This window comes from Neovison vison, chromosome 2 (genome assembly GCF_020171115.1).
Source record: "Neovison vison isolate M4711 chromosome 2, ASM_NN_V1, whole genome shotgun sequence".
Taxonomy (NCBI): Eukaryota; Metazoa; Chordata; class Mammalia; order Carnivora; family Mustelidae; genus Neogale; species Neogale vison.
Genome location: NC_058092.1, coordinates 19,447,751 through 19,462,056, shown reverse-complemented (window position 1 = coordinate 19,462,056; position 14,306 = coordinate 19,447,751). Strand labels below are relative to the sequence as shown.

The 14,306-nt window shown below is 46.5% G+C and overlaps 1 protein-coding gene across 4 annotated transcripts in view; it reads right to left on the bottom strand.

Moving 5' to 3' along the window:
- Window positions 1–1,893, bottom strand: part of CEP85 (centrosomal protein 85) — a 33,354-nt gene extending 31,461 nt beyond the window's left edge. For 2 of the 4 annotated variants that reach the window (XM_044237499.1, XM_044237500.1), the window contains exon 1: window positions 1,778–1,881. The gene's annotated coding sequence lies outside the window, so the exon portion shown is untranslated. Of the gene's footprint in view, window positions 1–1,777 lie in introns of all 4 variants that reach the window. The other 2 variants (XM_044237498.1, XM_044237497.1) reach the window with 2 other exon arrangements.
- Window positions 1,894–14,306: the final 12,413 nt, after the last annotated feature.

Sequence of the window (14,306 nt, the reverse complement as noted above, 5' to 3'; positions counted from 1 at the left end):
GATTCTAGTCTGCATTCTTTCTCTGTGTGATGAAAAGAAATAAAGGTAGTTATGAAGGCACCATAAGTTGGGAATTTCTGCTTCAGACACAGCCAGAGCTGAAAGCCCCAAAGTAGTTAGAAGCAGGGACAGCTCATACAATTTCTTCATGTTGCTCTTGGTCACCACCCCGGCTCTATTTCACAAGTTGCCTCCCAAGAATTAGGTTTTGATTGTTATAAGTATTTTCCCCTTGAAGAATTATGTTAGTGTGGAATGTCACACTTTGCAGCTGTTGAGAATCCACATCAAGACAGGAGAGGATATGAAGGGATACGCAGCTGACAAAAGCACATTAAGAATCTCACACCACTGGGGTGCCTGGGTGGCTCAGCGGGTTAAAGCCTCTGCTTTCCGCTCAAGTCATGGTTTCAGGGTCCTGGGATCCAGCCCCACATTGGGCTCTCTGCTCAGTGGGGAGCCTGCTTCCTCCTCTCTCTCTGCCTGCCTATCTGCCTACTTATGATCTCTAATAAATAAGTAAAAGCTTTAATAATAATTAAAAAAAGGAATCTCACACCCTGGCAATATTTTCATGACCTTGATCATTCATTAAACCACACCAAAAGAAAGAGAAGCCAAATTCTTCCCAAGAAGTTGCCTTTACAAAGTCTTGAGACCCACACCACCACCAGACCATTATAAAACCTACAAGGCCTAGGGGCAAATAATGAGGCACGGTTATCTTAATCATCCTGGTATCATCACCCTTCCGTACCTCGCACACAGTATTCGATTCATCAAACAAAATTTACTGAGGGCCTACTATTCGCCTGGCTCTGTGCCATGTGGTGGAAATACCCTGGTGTAAAAGGCAAACGGGGTTCTGATCTTCCTGTTTTAGCGCGATGGGAGTGCTGAATACCTTTTATTGAACAAATTCGCTGTAACCCACTAAACTTGTGGTCCGTCCAAAGCACCAGCTCCTCCTTGCCTCATCTAGAGCAGGGTGGTCTAGACAATCTGGATGCTCTTGACATTTTAGGTCAGATAAATCTTTGCTTGGAGCCCGGGGGGGCGGTGGGGGGGGGGGTTGTGCTGCACAAAGTCGGATGTTTCGCAGCAGCCCTGACTTTCTATCCACTAGTACCAGGAGCAATCCCTGAGTTGCCGCAAATGAAAATGTCTCCTGACACTGTCAACTACCAGTGCGGGCTGGGAAACTCCAGCAACGCCTTCACAAGACCTGTCTCCCAACCCTAAGTCCCCATTCACTCTGTAACCCCCAGCCCCAACTTCCCTTCCTCAGGGAGGGCTCCCTGCCCTTTCGGACTACACCGGCGCCTTCTGCCTAGTGCTGTGTACTTCTCCAGCCCACACCATGCAGCGCTATCCAAGTCGTCATCGGCTTCACGTCTACTCTTCTCTGGGACCCTCCGCTCCGCAAAGGCAAGCAACGCGCTACCCGCCGTCCCCTCCCCCGGCGACTGGCACAGGGCCTACCCTTTACAAAGGTAAAGCAACAGCTAGGGAGTGAACGTTGGAGAAAGCCACACGAAGAGGGCAGGGAGGCAAGCGAGTCGCGAGGGGGCGTGTGCGGGGCATTATTTTAGGAAGCCCAGTGGGTGAAAAACCCAGAGGGGACCACTTAATAGCTCTGCGCATGCGCTTCGCTCTCCCACGGCCCCCGAAGGTAGGTCATGAGTGTCTGGGGCTCCTCTGAGGCTCCTCCCGGGGTCCCCAAGGTGGGGCGGGGTCTCCTAGCCCGAGACGGGCTCCCGAGGGGAGCAGGACTTACGTAGGGCCGAAAGCGGGCGGCGAAATCCCTTACCCAGGGACGCCGAATGCGGCCACCACGTCGGCCGCAGGCGACGGTTCACTTCCTCAGCTCGCCTAACGGCCGTTACACACCCGCCAGGCCGCGCGCCTTAGAGCGCGCGCCGCCCCACCCCGCCCCTTTCTGCCGGCCTGTGGCCAATCAGGAGTCTGGCCGCGCCGGTGTCCCGCCCCCGCACGCTGCGCTCGGCGCCGGGAGCGGCCGGATCTCTCTTGCGCATGACCCCGCCACTCCGCCGATCCTCTTCTTCAGCCTCTAGCCAGGTCTCGCCTGTGGGCAGAGCCCTCGTCTCTCGGTTCTGGAGTGGCTTGCTGGGCTTGGGCGGTTGGAGGAGCTGGAGGCCAGGGAAAATCATTCGGGAGCCCCATCCCCAAACACCTGCCCCACCCTTCTCCCATTCCCCAGGGCCTTTCAGTACTCCCATCTGAAATGAACCAGGGGGTCAGTCAGGTAGTGGTCCCGAGTTAGTGTGTGGCCTGAGTCACTGCCATGTCAGGGTTAGTGCTGTCTGTGGCTGGGGTCAGGGCTTGGGCTGGCTTAGGGCCAGTGGTCAGACTGACCAGAACTCAGGCTGAAGGATAACTAACAGATCGATCTTGCCTCCCTACCCAACCTCGGTCCCCAGGAAAAGAACTAAGTTCATTTGCATTAATATATTCTTAAGAATCACACTGGGGAATTGTTAAAAAGAGGAACAAAGCCATCAGCCAAAGGATAGTGATAAATTCCAGGCTTCTGGAAACCTGACTTGGGAGGAAGAGGCATGGAAAACTTGTGTGATTTCTTAACTTTGAAGAACCAGACTTAAAGAGAGTTAATTACGGATGAAATTCACTTCAGAGTTAGGACTCTGGGGATGTGCTCCAAAATTCTGCTCCGTTCCCCCACCTCACCCCCAGCTTCATATAACATTTTAAGGTAAGCATATAGAAGGCATAAAATAGGCTTAATGGGTAATGAATCAGGGTATGATGTGATAGATGCATTTAGGGGGTATTCTCTGAAATTAGGACCAAAGGCTTTTTTAAAAACATAAATGGTAAGGATATATATCTAAATGAATAAATTTGTGGACTAGTAGGTAGGAAGTAGACTGATGGGTGGTGGAAACATCTACTTGATTGCTTCTATTTCTTTTGTGAGAAACATCTGTGAAGAGGGAGGGAACAGGGACCTGTAGGGGACTGAGAAGAATGGGTAGGATCTGAAGTGCTGATGCAGAGAAGGGAAGACAAACCTAATTGGAAACATAATGGTAGTGCTAAGATTTAAATTTACAAATGGCAAATACTGCATTTGTACAGTTTACTCCAATGGATTTTTTTAAAGATTTTATTTAATCTTTTATTAAAGTAGGCAGAGATCACAAGTAGACAGAGAGGCAGTCAGAGAGAGAGGGAGGGAAGCAGGCTCCCTGCTGAGCAGAGAGCAGGATGCAGGGCTCTATCCCAGTACCCTGGGATCATGACCTGAGCCAAAGGCAGAGGCTTTAACCCACTGAGCCACCCAGGTGCCCCTCTAATGGATTTTTTAAAAGATTTTATCTTTAAGTAATCTCTACACCCAAGAACTCACAACAGGATCAACAGTCGCATGGTCCAACTGAACCAACCAGGTGCCCCAGATCTCTGTGTTTTATTTCTTTTTCTTAAAAAATTTTTAAAAAGATTTTATTTATTTGTTAGAGAGAGTGTGAGCACGCACAAGCAGAGGGAGCAGCAGGCAGAAGGAGAAGCAGGCTCCCCATCGAGCAGGGAGCCCAACTTAGAACTGGATCCCAGGACCCTGGCATCATGACCTGAGTCAAAGGCAGATGCCCAACAGACTGAACCAAATATCTGTATTTTAAAAGTAACTCCATTATCATACTACTAATTTTCAAATGGGATTGAGTCTTCATATTTTAGCCATGATTTGGTGTTAATTTCAGAAAATATTCACAATCAATTTTTAGATAAGAGGTAGTCTTAAATCTTTAGTTACTCTATTATTTTAAAAAGACTTGCTGAAAGGGGTCCCTGCATGGCTCAGTCGGTTAAGTGACTGGCTCTTGATTTCAGCTCAGGTCATGACCTCAGGGCTGTGGGCTTGAGCCCCAAACTGCTTTCCACAGCTCAGCAGGAGTGGGCTTGAGATTCTCACACCCTCCCCTTCTCTCCACTTCATGCTTGCTTGTACACACACACACACACACACACACACATGCACGTGCATGCTCTCTCTCCAAAATAAATAAATCTTTAAAAAAAAAAAAAAGACTTGCTGAAAATTTAATAAAATGTCAATGGAAAAAAATAAAAAATAAGATGTCAATGGAACTATCACCTGACATGACTGAAAAAAGTTAGCCAGATATGTGCCACTTCAGCTTAATTAAAGAACATGAGAAAAACAACTGCATTTTAGTTATAATCATATCATTAGAGCTACCACTTTTCACATGCATTAGTGTTGTCCAGTGGCTTAATTTATAAGCATCTATTGTTAAACAGCACAGAGGTTTCTTTCATGCGCTCAACCAAGTATAGTTCAAGTTCAGTAGCTTCCTTGTTTACTTAATTTTGTTTCATTCTGTTTTCTTTTGGAGATATTTAGTATAGTATAGTCATAATCTTTTTGCCTTTATCCTTCAGGATATATTTTATTTAATTTTTAATTTTAATTTTTTAAAGATTTTATTTATTTATTTGACAGACAGAGATCACAAGTTGGCAGAGAGGCAGGCAGAGAGAGATGGAGAAGCAGGCTCCCTGCTGAACAGAGAGCCCGATGCCAGACTCGATCCCAGGACCCTGGGATCATGACCTGAGCCGAAGGCAGAGGCTTTAACCCACTGAGCCACCCGGGTGCCCTAATTTTTTATTTTTAAAGATTTGATTTATTTAATTGAGAGAGTGGGAGAGTACAGGGGTGGGGGCCGGAGGGGCAGAGGCAGAAGCAGATTCCCCACTGAGCAGGGAGCCTGACAGAAGGCTCAGATCCCAGGACCCTGAGATCATGACCTGAGCAGAAGGCAGATGCTTAACCAAAGCAGACATTTAGCCAGCTGAGCCACCCAGGTGCACCCAGGGTATATTTTAAATAAGAGCATGGGTTAATGCCCTCACCAACAGGTCTATTTAAATAGTCTACTCATAAATAAATAAACAAACTACTCCAGACCCATAAAGTGAATATGAATTCCCAATGAAATGTAGTTACTTGCGTGCTGATTTAATGGATGTGTGATTTTGGTGTACCTAAAAATACAAAATGTATTGATCATCCGACTTAATTTTTTTCAGGAGCCGTGAAAGCATTAAATGACAAGAAAGGTTCTTGCAAATGAAACATTAGGACTGTTAAGTTTAGCTTTTATTGTTTGTACCAAAATATTTTCCCAAGAAATTAATTTCCAAAATGATCACAGATATCAATCAAAAGTAGTATTTCAAAACCAAAACGACAAAAAAGAGGCCTTCTTGTGATTTTGTGAAAGATCCACCTCTGCCAGCTTACAAAGCCTATCCTATTTCCTGGTCCATATCACCTACTTCCTGGACTCACCTGTCCTTTCTGTAAGGGCCAAAGACCATGTTTTATGTACTGTTTAATCCCCAGGGCTTAACACAGGAACTGGTACATAGTAGATTCCAGCCCATTCTTTTTTTTTAAGATTTTATTTATTTATTTGACAGACAGAGATCACAAGCAGGCAGAGCAGCAGGCAGAGAGAGAGGAGGAAACAGGCTCCATGCTGAGCAGAGAGCCCGATGCAGGGCTCCATCCCAGGACTCTGGGATCATGACCCGAGCTGAAGGCAGAGGCCTTAACCCACTGAGCCACCCAGGCACCCCTCCAGCCCATTTTTGAATGCATAAATGATAGTAGCACAAACACTGCTCCCTATATCCCCCTCTACTAGTAAGGAGAGGGGGATTATGAGGTCGGAAGTAATTAATATGCATGATAATATGTCATATGGAATCATTTAATCCTAATTATGAAATTGAATGTCCATTCCGCCCATTCTGCAGAAGAGAGGAGACAGGACCAATTGGCCAATGCCCAGACACCTTCCCTGGAACCAGTCATTCAGTCCCTGCGTTGAGACAGAGATGATCTGGTCAAAGTCTTTCACATATAGAGGAACCAGAAGCCATAGAGAAGAAAGTGACTTTTCACATATATACAAGATCTGTAGTCAGATTACATAGAAAGGGAGGTCAAAGTAGAATTTCTTGCTGTTTATTGGCCATTCTCTTTGCCTAGCCCTCTACCACATTGAGCAGCCCAGCCCTGCCTTTGGAAGAATTCCAGAGCTAGGAAGGGATGGTGGGATGAGGAAGCACAGCTCAAGGCTCAGCTCAAGATAGTAGAAGTACCAGATAGTAGTTGGGACACACAGGGGTTCCATCTCTACTCCCTAAAAAAAGGACAGACTACTTCTCTCTCCCTAAGTCTTCCTCCACCCCACCCTTAGCTCAGACAATGAAACTAGAAGACCAACGCTAGAGTTGGGGGAAATATCTTGGCAGGATTTTATTCCAGCAGCAAGCCTAGCAGAAGAAAGACAGTCATCCAGGCTCCTGCAGAAAGAAAGAAATGATTACAAATAGGGTTCAGTGGCTTTGGGAGCCTGGGAAACTTTTTAGGCTTAAATATTCCACTTTGGGGGATTATTTAGCCATCCAGTCATGCATTCTTTCAACAAAGCTTTCCTGGGTCCCACTGTCCCAACTGTCTGACAGTCCCTCCCTTAAAATGGGGGTGAGGCAGATGGAGTATAGGGATGAAATGCACTCTCTAGTTCAATGGGGACCCCAGTTAGCCTCCCTCACTTATTACCTGCCTGGCCCTAACCCCCTACTCTAAGTCATTTCTGGATAGTTTTAGGTTCTGATGAGGTGTAAAGCTCTGTGACCACCAACAACCTCACAATGACAACTCTGCCATATTTCTGCTGAGTAAGCTGAGACTTGGAGAGGGTAACTGACTTCTCCCAAGTCACATAGAGTTGAGCAGAGACAGGATCCAAGACCAGCACCATCCAGAACCCAGTGTGCACCCTCAAACCCTGGTGCACCTACCAGAATTTCACACCAGTCTCTATGCACCAACCTGCTAAGCACCATCTGCTGGAGGCATTGGACTCCGGAACCCCATAAAAAGAAAGACTGAGCTTGAGGAACCATCCTGACAGAATTCCCATTGCTTCAACAAGATAAAGAGAAAGGGTTGACCCTTTGTTGAAGCAGGGCCTCAGAAGTGTGTGATGATGACCATTTTGCCTCTAATTAAAACGGACTTCCTAAGATAGGCTTTCCCCTGAGGGTCAGCTCTCATGGAATAGAAATGAAGATGAAGGGGCGCCTGATAGCTCAGTGGGTTAAAGCCTCTGCCTTCAGCTTAGGTCAGGGTTTCAGGGTCCTGGGATCGGGCCCACGGGGGACTCTCTGCTCAGCGGGGAGCCTGCTTCCCCTTCTCTCTCTGCCTGCCTCTCTGCCTACTTGTGATCTCTCTCCGTCAAAAATAAATATAAGAAGAAAAAAAAAAGAAATGAAGATGGAATGGAATAGAAAGAAGAGACTGTTCAGACTAGCAGGAATATGCAAAAGCAGACTGGTGCAGGGACAGACTAGAAGAGTGAACTGGTGTGGCAGGAAAGGTAGGAATGGAGGAGGAGTAGAAGTTGAATGAGAACAGGATACGTGAAGGGAGGGGACGCCTCCAGAGCAGAGGAGAAGCTGAGGATATAGATTTGGTGGGGATATGGACCTGGACCGAGGGAAGAGTGTAGGACAAGGAGGTTAGGGACCTCAGAGCAGGTCCCTGGGAGGCTCTGCAAGGAGTCAAGGAAGCTCCTAAATGACCCAGTCACCGCTTATCCGGTTGGGCCCGCACACCATCTAGCCGGCGCCGCTCTCCAGGAGCTCTTGGGCTGGGGTCCCCCAGGTGAGGTCTTCTGCCTGCAGGTCTGCGGAGGACACAGCATAAAGGTAGCAAGGTCCCTCCCAGCCCCAGCCAGGGAAGGCCTTTGCGGGAGACAGCAAAGAATAGGTGTTTTCTGCAAAATCCCGTCCCATGGGTCAATCCACGGGCCCCGTGCTCCACAAGCCCCACCTTGGTTACGCCCCTGTCAAGATAAGCCAATCCCCAACTTCGCTGTCTTCCAGGCCCCTCCTTAGTCCCGCCCCCAGGATGGCAGCATTGGTATATTGCTAGGCGTCTGGATCCCTAGTGGCGGTGCCCAGTGGCCGCCCCAGCCTCGACGGCCTGGAGTCTCCAGGGCTGCCTGCTTACTGGTTGGCACAGGTATCCCTCTCGCTCGTCACACAAGGTCACTTGGCTGTGCAGGTAGAACGTGTCGTTGGTTACGAAGTGGAACGCGTTGAATGAAGGCCAGCGTCCCTGGCAGAGAGGCCCCCTTGGCCCGCAGCCTCTGAGCAACCAGTTGCTGACTGGGCAGCTGTGGGGGAGAGGCAGCGTCTCTCACTGTTTGGAGTCCCGGCTTGGGCTGGCTCTGTGGGCGCAGAAACATTGATTTCCCCTTTTTTGCTTGTGCTTTGAGTGTAGATGCTGCGTCTCCAACTGAGAACTTTACTTGCATTGTTTCATTCCATCCTCGCATCAATCCTAGCCGGAAGATTATACTTTTGCCCCCTTCCCTTTCTCTTTCTCTCTCCCGACTCTTTCCTCCCGCCTACTCCCTCCCTCCCTCTTTCTTTTTCTCTTTTCTTTTTTCTTCTTTGTTTCTTCCTTTTCTCTTTCTTTCTATCTTTTCTCTCCCTCTGTGTTTTGGTTTCTTCTTCTCTTCACTATTACTTTGGTGGTGTGGTGGTGATAACTCATGGCAAGATGATCTTTTAGTTTTCTTTCTTTCTTTCCTTTTTTTTTTTTAAACATTTATTTTGAGAGAGCGAGGACACCAGTGGGAGGAGGAGCAGAGCCAGAGGGAGAGAAGAGGACTCCCCACTGAGAGTTTCTATCCTACCACCCTGAGATTTTCAACCAAAACCAAAAGTCTAATGTTGAACAGATGGAGTCAGCCTAGGTGCCCCATCTTTTCATTTTCTTTGTCTTAATTTTATTTGTTTTTATAAGGCTCTCTTCTTTTGGTAAAGTTTGCTTGATAGGGCATAGTTTATCAATCATCACTTATTAGCAATAATTGCTCCAATTAAAAATAAAAATAAACCTCAGTTATTGGTGGCAATGTAGGGATTGGTCGGCAAACTCTGACAGACATAGAAAATTTTGAGCTGGGGCACCTGGGTGGCTCAGACCTTAAGGGTCTGCCAGGTCATACCAGGATACTGGGATCAAGCCCCACATTGGGCTCCTTGCTTGGTGGGAAGCCTGCTTCCCCCTCTTCTACTCCCGTGGCTTGTGCTCCCTTTCTTGCTGTGTCTTTCTCTGTCAAATAAACAAGCAAAAATTTTTTAAATAAATTTTTTAAAAAGATTTTATTTACCTTTTTTTTTTTGAGAGAGAGAGAGCACAAGCAGGGAGAGCAGCAGAGGGAGAAGGACAAGCAGACTCCCCACTGAGCAGTGAGCCTGAGTAGGCCTTGACATGGAGCTTGATGCAGGACTCAATCCCAGGACTCTGGGGTCTTGACCTGAGATGAAGGCAGATGATTAACCTACTGAGCCACTCAGGAGCCCCCAGGAAACACCCTATAATAAGTTCTCCTGTCTTCACTGAGCAGCCCAGTTGGGTTTCTGTTACTTGTCTGGCAAGGTGGTTTTTTTAGAGATACTAATTTGATTTGTTCTTTGATTTCTCTCTCATTCCAACAGGCAGTCTGGGCTTTGGGGTGTTTGAAGGACCCAAACTGTTTGAAGTCAAGGACTCTTTTTGTCTCCTAAAAGTCGAATCTGAAGTGCCAGGCTGCTGTAGTCATGGAATATGGGGCTCTTGATCTCAAGGTTGTGAGTTCAAACCCCACGTTTGTTGTAGAGATTATTTAAAAATAAGATCTTGAAAAAAATGAAGAGGCAACCCTGAGGGAGGGAAGGGAGAGGAGTAGAGGGGAAGGAGGGAGGTGGGAGGGAGGGAGTCACTCTCACTCTGGGAATCAGGAGGCAGGGGCATCTGCATCTTCAAGTCCTCTTTAGGACATTTTAGTTTCATGGGTCAACAAGTTCTGTTTTATTTTTTTTTCACAGTATCTATCTATCTATCTATCTATCTATTTGGCTCAAGCCAGTCAGAGTTGGGTTTTCAGCCACTTGCAATACACAGTGTCCTGATACATGTCAAACAGTGATGCTTTTGGGGTGATGAAAGAGAAGCTCATACTTAACCCTTCCCTTCTTTCTGTGCCTGCTCTTTCCAAGGTTTTTTTTTTTTTTAGATTTTATTTATTTATTTAACAGAGAGAGAGCACAAGCAGAGGGAGCAATAGACAGAAGGAGAGGGAGAAGCAGACTCCCCATTGAGGAAGGAGCCCCATGTGGGACTCGATCCCAGGACCCTGGGATCATGACTTGAGCCGAAGGCAGACGCTTAACCAACTAAGACACCCAGGCGCCCCCTCTTTCCACACTTCTACTGAATTTGGGATGAACTGTTTAAAAGTCATTAAAAAGCAAAACATAATGGAGATACTAGTGTTAAATGCATCTGGGCTTATTATTTTGAATTTATAGACTTTTCTCCCTTTTCTTTTTAAAAGCTCACTGTTTTCTGTTTTGGCAGGCAGGTTTGGTTGGAGGATTGGGTTATAATTTAAGAGCAGGTGCTTTGTACCAATATGTGCTCGGCGGGGGCAGGGTGGGGGTCAACTCAGTCATATAACTTTCTGCTGTTGCAGTCAGCAGTATCTTGTGATACAGAATGCCAAATAATCATATCAATAAAGCTAACCCTCATAAACCCAAATGCTATGCAGTAAACATGCTCTTATTACTCCCAGCAGAAGAAAATGAGGCGTAGTTCAAACCCAGACAGTCTATGTTGCAGAGTCCATGTTCCAACCAACCCGGAAAAAAATTAACACCAAAACAAAAGCTGTCTCATTCTCAGTGCATGAAAACACAATGATATACTTCCTAATTTCTAGGGAAGGATTTTACAGCATTTTGCAAGTATCTCACCAATACGGTTTGTTGACAAACGGACAACAGAGGTGGGCTCTTACCAGATACCTAATCTGCTGGTGCCTTGACCTTGGACTTCTAGCCTCCAGAACTATGAGAAATAAAATTCTGTTCTTTAAAAGCTGCCCAGTCTGTGGTATTCTCTCCCAGCAGACTAAACCTACTGTCACAACATGGGCTCGGCTGCTTGTCCTCTTCCTAGAAAATCACCTCTACCCAACGGACTCTTCAGATGCCAGGGTCTGGCCAAACCTCACTGGTCCTCCCATAGTCGCTGGACACATATATTGTCTGGGCCTTCCCAGAGTTACAGTGTCCACTCTGGCCCCCGCCTCTTCTTTGCTGTAGAGACATGAGCTGCTCTGACTCACCTGAGTGGGCGCAGTAGTTGTCCTTGCACATATAAACACCCCCACCAGCTGGGTACTCATCCAAAGCATGGGCTCCTGCTCCGGGACTACTGCTCTGGGTGCATTTAGGGACACCTGACCTGACCCATTCAAGTCAGAGGACTTTGCTGTCCCTGAGGAGCTGGGTGATGAGGGCTGTTGAGTGAGCAGCTACTGTCTCAGGTGACTAGGCTGCTGCAGCTCCAGCAGTCGGGGCTGATTCCACTGGCCAGGAAGGTGTCTGTGTGGCAGCGCTGTGATGTGTTTTGGACAGTATGCTTATCATGAGGGCTATTGTTGGGGCTGGGTGTGCAGCTGTAGTTTCCCCTTGCTGAGTCCCGGACATGCTTGTTCCAGGAACAGTTATCCCTAGGATGGTCAAGGCTAGTGAAGTGGTGTGGATGACCGCACTGGTTGTCGTGTGTAGAGATTCTTTCACATTGGTGATCTTGTTCAGTGTGGTTGGGGAAATCACTGTAGCTTACTCCTCAGACACAGTGGCTGTCATGGACCCCATTGATAGGACGCCATCACCTGGTATGCTTAATGCTGTTAGAACTGTGATCGTGGCTGATATCTGAGTGTCAGTGGACACTGATGATTCCAATCCATTGATTATGGAGCTTGATGCTAATGGGGCTCTGATTGGAGCTCTGATTCTGTTTTAGTGCTTAGCTGAAGTAGCTGTTCTAGATGAGGCTGTGCTTCTGGATCTCTCGTTTGGAGTCTCAAGTATTGGGGTAGTCTGCTCAGTGGACCCAGCAGAGCTGTTGGCTTGTGGTAAAATGGGAGGAGTAGCTAGTGGTGTACTCTTCTGGACTCTGACATTACTGTCCTCCTGGTTGTTGGTGAGAGGTTAAGGGGAACTGCAGAGCTGTTGTCTCTCCCATTGTTGGATACAGCCAAGGTTTCAGTGAGCATGCTGTAGGTCCCTTAGGTTTTGTGGAGTTTGCTGTATTTGATTCAACTCCCTGAGTTGTAATAGTGCCTGTAAACAAACAAACAAAAAGAAACCAATACACCTGTTCCCTCCACCAATCCAGAGTTCTTTTCAAATGTTCTCAGTTGATGAATTATCTTTATTTGAAGAGTCAATAAAAATCTTATCAACACCAACTACACTATTGCTGACTCACTTTCATTTATGTGCCAGCCCTGTGCGAATAGATCTGAACTGATGCATGATCTTCATTCCTCTTACAGATGAATTTCACTAGTGCTGGCAACTATGTCTCCTGTTCAATGACTACTCTAGAGACAGAGTCAGCAAAAGATGGAAATCTGCAATTGCGTTTGGTCTTCAGTATCCAGATGACTTTCTTTTTCTTTCTTTTTTTTAAAGATTTTATTTATTTGACAGAGAGAGAGAAATTACGAGTAGGCAGAGAGGCAGGCAGAGAGAGAAAGGGGAGGAAGCAGGCTCCCTGCAGAGAGCCCAACGTGGGGCTCAATCCCAGGACCCTGGGATCATGACCTGAGCCGAAGGCAGAGGCTTTAACCCACTGAGCCACCCAGGCGCCCCTCCAGATGACTTTCTTGATGTGAATTTCCTTCTACATTGAATATGGTTCTAATATTTAAAGATATACATTTTTTGGTATAATGTGATCCCTACTTGCAATCCAAGTGCTTCATTTAATGCAGTAGCTGTCCAGGATAGTTTTGACATCATTCAGTTTTCACCTTGTCCAAGTAAGGTGCTGTTCCATTGCACAAGTATTGTTGCATTTAATCCTCACAACCAACATGAGGTAAAGATTATTATTTCTATAATAATGAAATGAAGAAACTGAGGTTCAGACAGGCAAAGAGAACTGTGCAAGGTCACACAGCCAGGAAGTGGTGACACTGCATTTGAAACGAGGTCTGTTAGATTCTAGAGCCCAATGTCTTCCCTGTCGCACTCTACCACCTTGCAAAAATGTAGCTTCATACTCCTGGTTGAGTCAACCACTCTAGAGAGAAAGTCCCAAATCAGCTAAGAGCTGGGTCTCTTGGAAACCTTCCTCTTTCCCCTGGGCGATGGGCAGAAATAGGTCCTTAACCCAATGCTCTCTCATTGCATCCTTGGCACAGTCATCAAAGGACTAATTCCAAAAACTGGAGGTGACCCAACCCAGGTGTTAGGCTCATCATCCTTCCCACAACCTAGCTTTGAAGAGGCACTAACCCTTGTCTTCAATTCTGCATCTGGCACCTGCCCCCTCCACACCTCACTTTATTCTAGCCTTGTGCAGAGCTAAGGAGTCACAACAGGGCAGGAGAGCTGGCCAGAATGTGTGGAAAGAGTAAGAAGACCTAGGTTCTAGAGCTGGCTCTATTGCTGACTTGCTGTGTAATCTTGAGGAAGACCCAACCCTCTTTATGCTTCCATGTCCCCCTCAAAACAGTGAGGGACTTGGGCTCAATATTGTAGAAGTCATTTAAGCTCCGGTGATCTGTGAGTCTATTTGCAACAAAAATCCTGATTGTAATGAATAGAGGCCATGCCACAAATTTTAATTTGCAGGGAGAGACGTTTCCATTGGATCTGATTTTATGGGATTTTCCCCCCTCATGTATTTAACCAGTTGTCCCTGCCATGCTATGGTAAAGTCCATCCTTCCCTCACTGATTTGTCATGCTATATCCAGACCAATTTTCATGCTCTTTTGTTCCTTTGGTTCACTTGTCTATCACTGCACCGACACCATATAATGTAAATCTCAGTATCTGGTAGAGTGAGTTTCCCATCTTGCTCTTCAAAATTATCTCAGCTATTGTTGGCTTTTAGTTCTACCATATAGTTTAAAATCTGTTTATCAAGTTCTACAAAACCCCTGTTGGGATTTTGGTTGGAAGTGTGCTACAATTATAGATGTGGTAAGAGTGGACAACTTTATGATAATGAGATTTCCCCATCCACAGCAGTATTTTTGAGAAGGAGTGGGGTGTAGGCTGGGTGTATCCCAGGCCTCTGAAGTCTGACCTGGGATAGAATCACGTTCATGAGCCTCAGTTTCCTCAGCTATACAACAG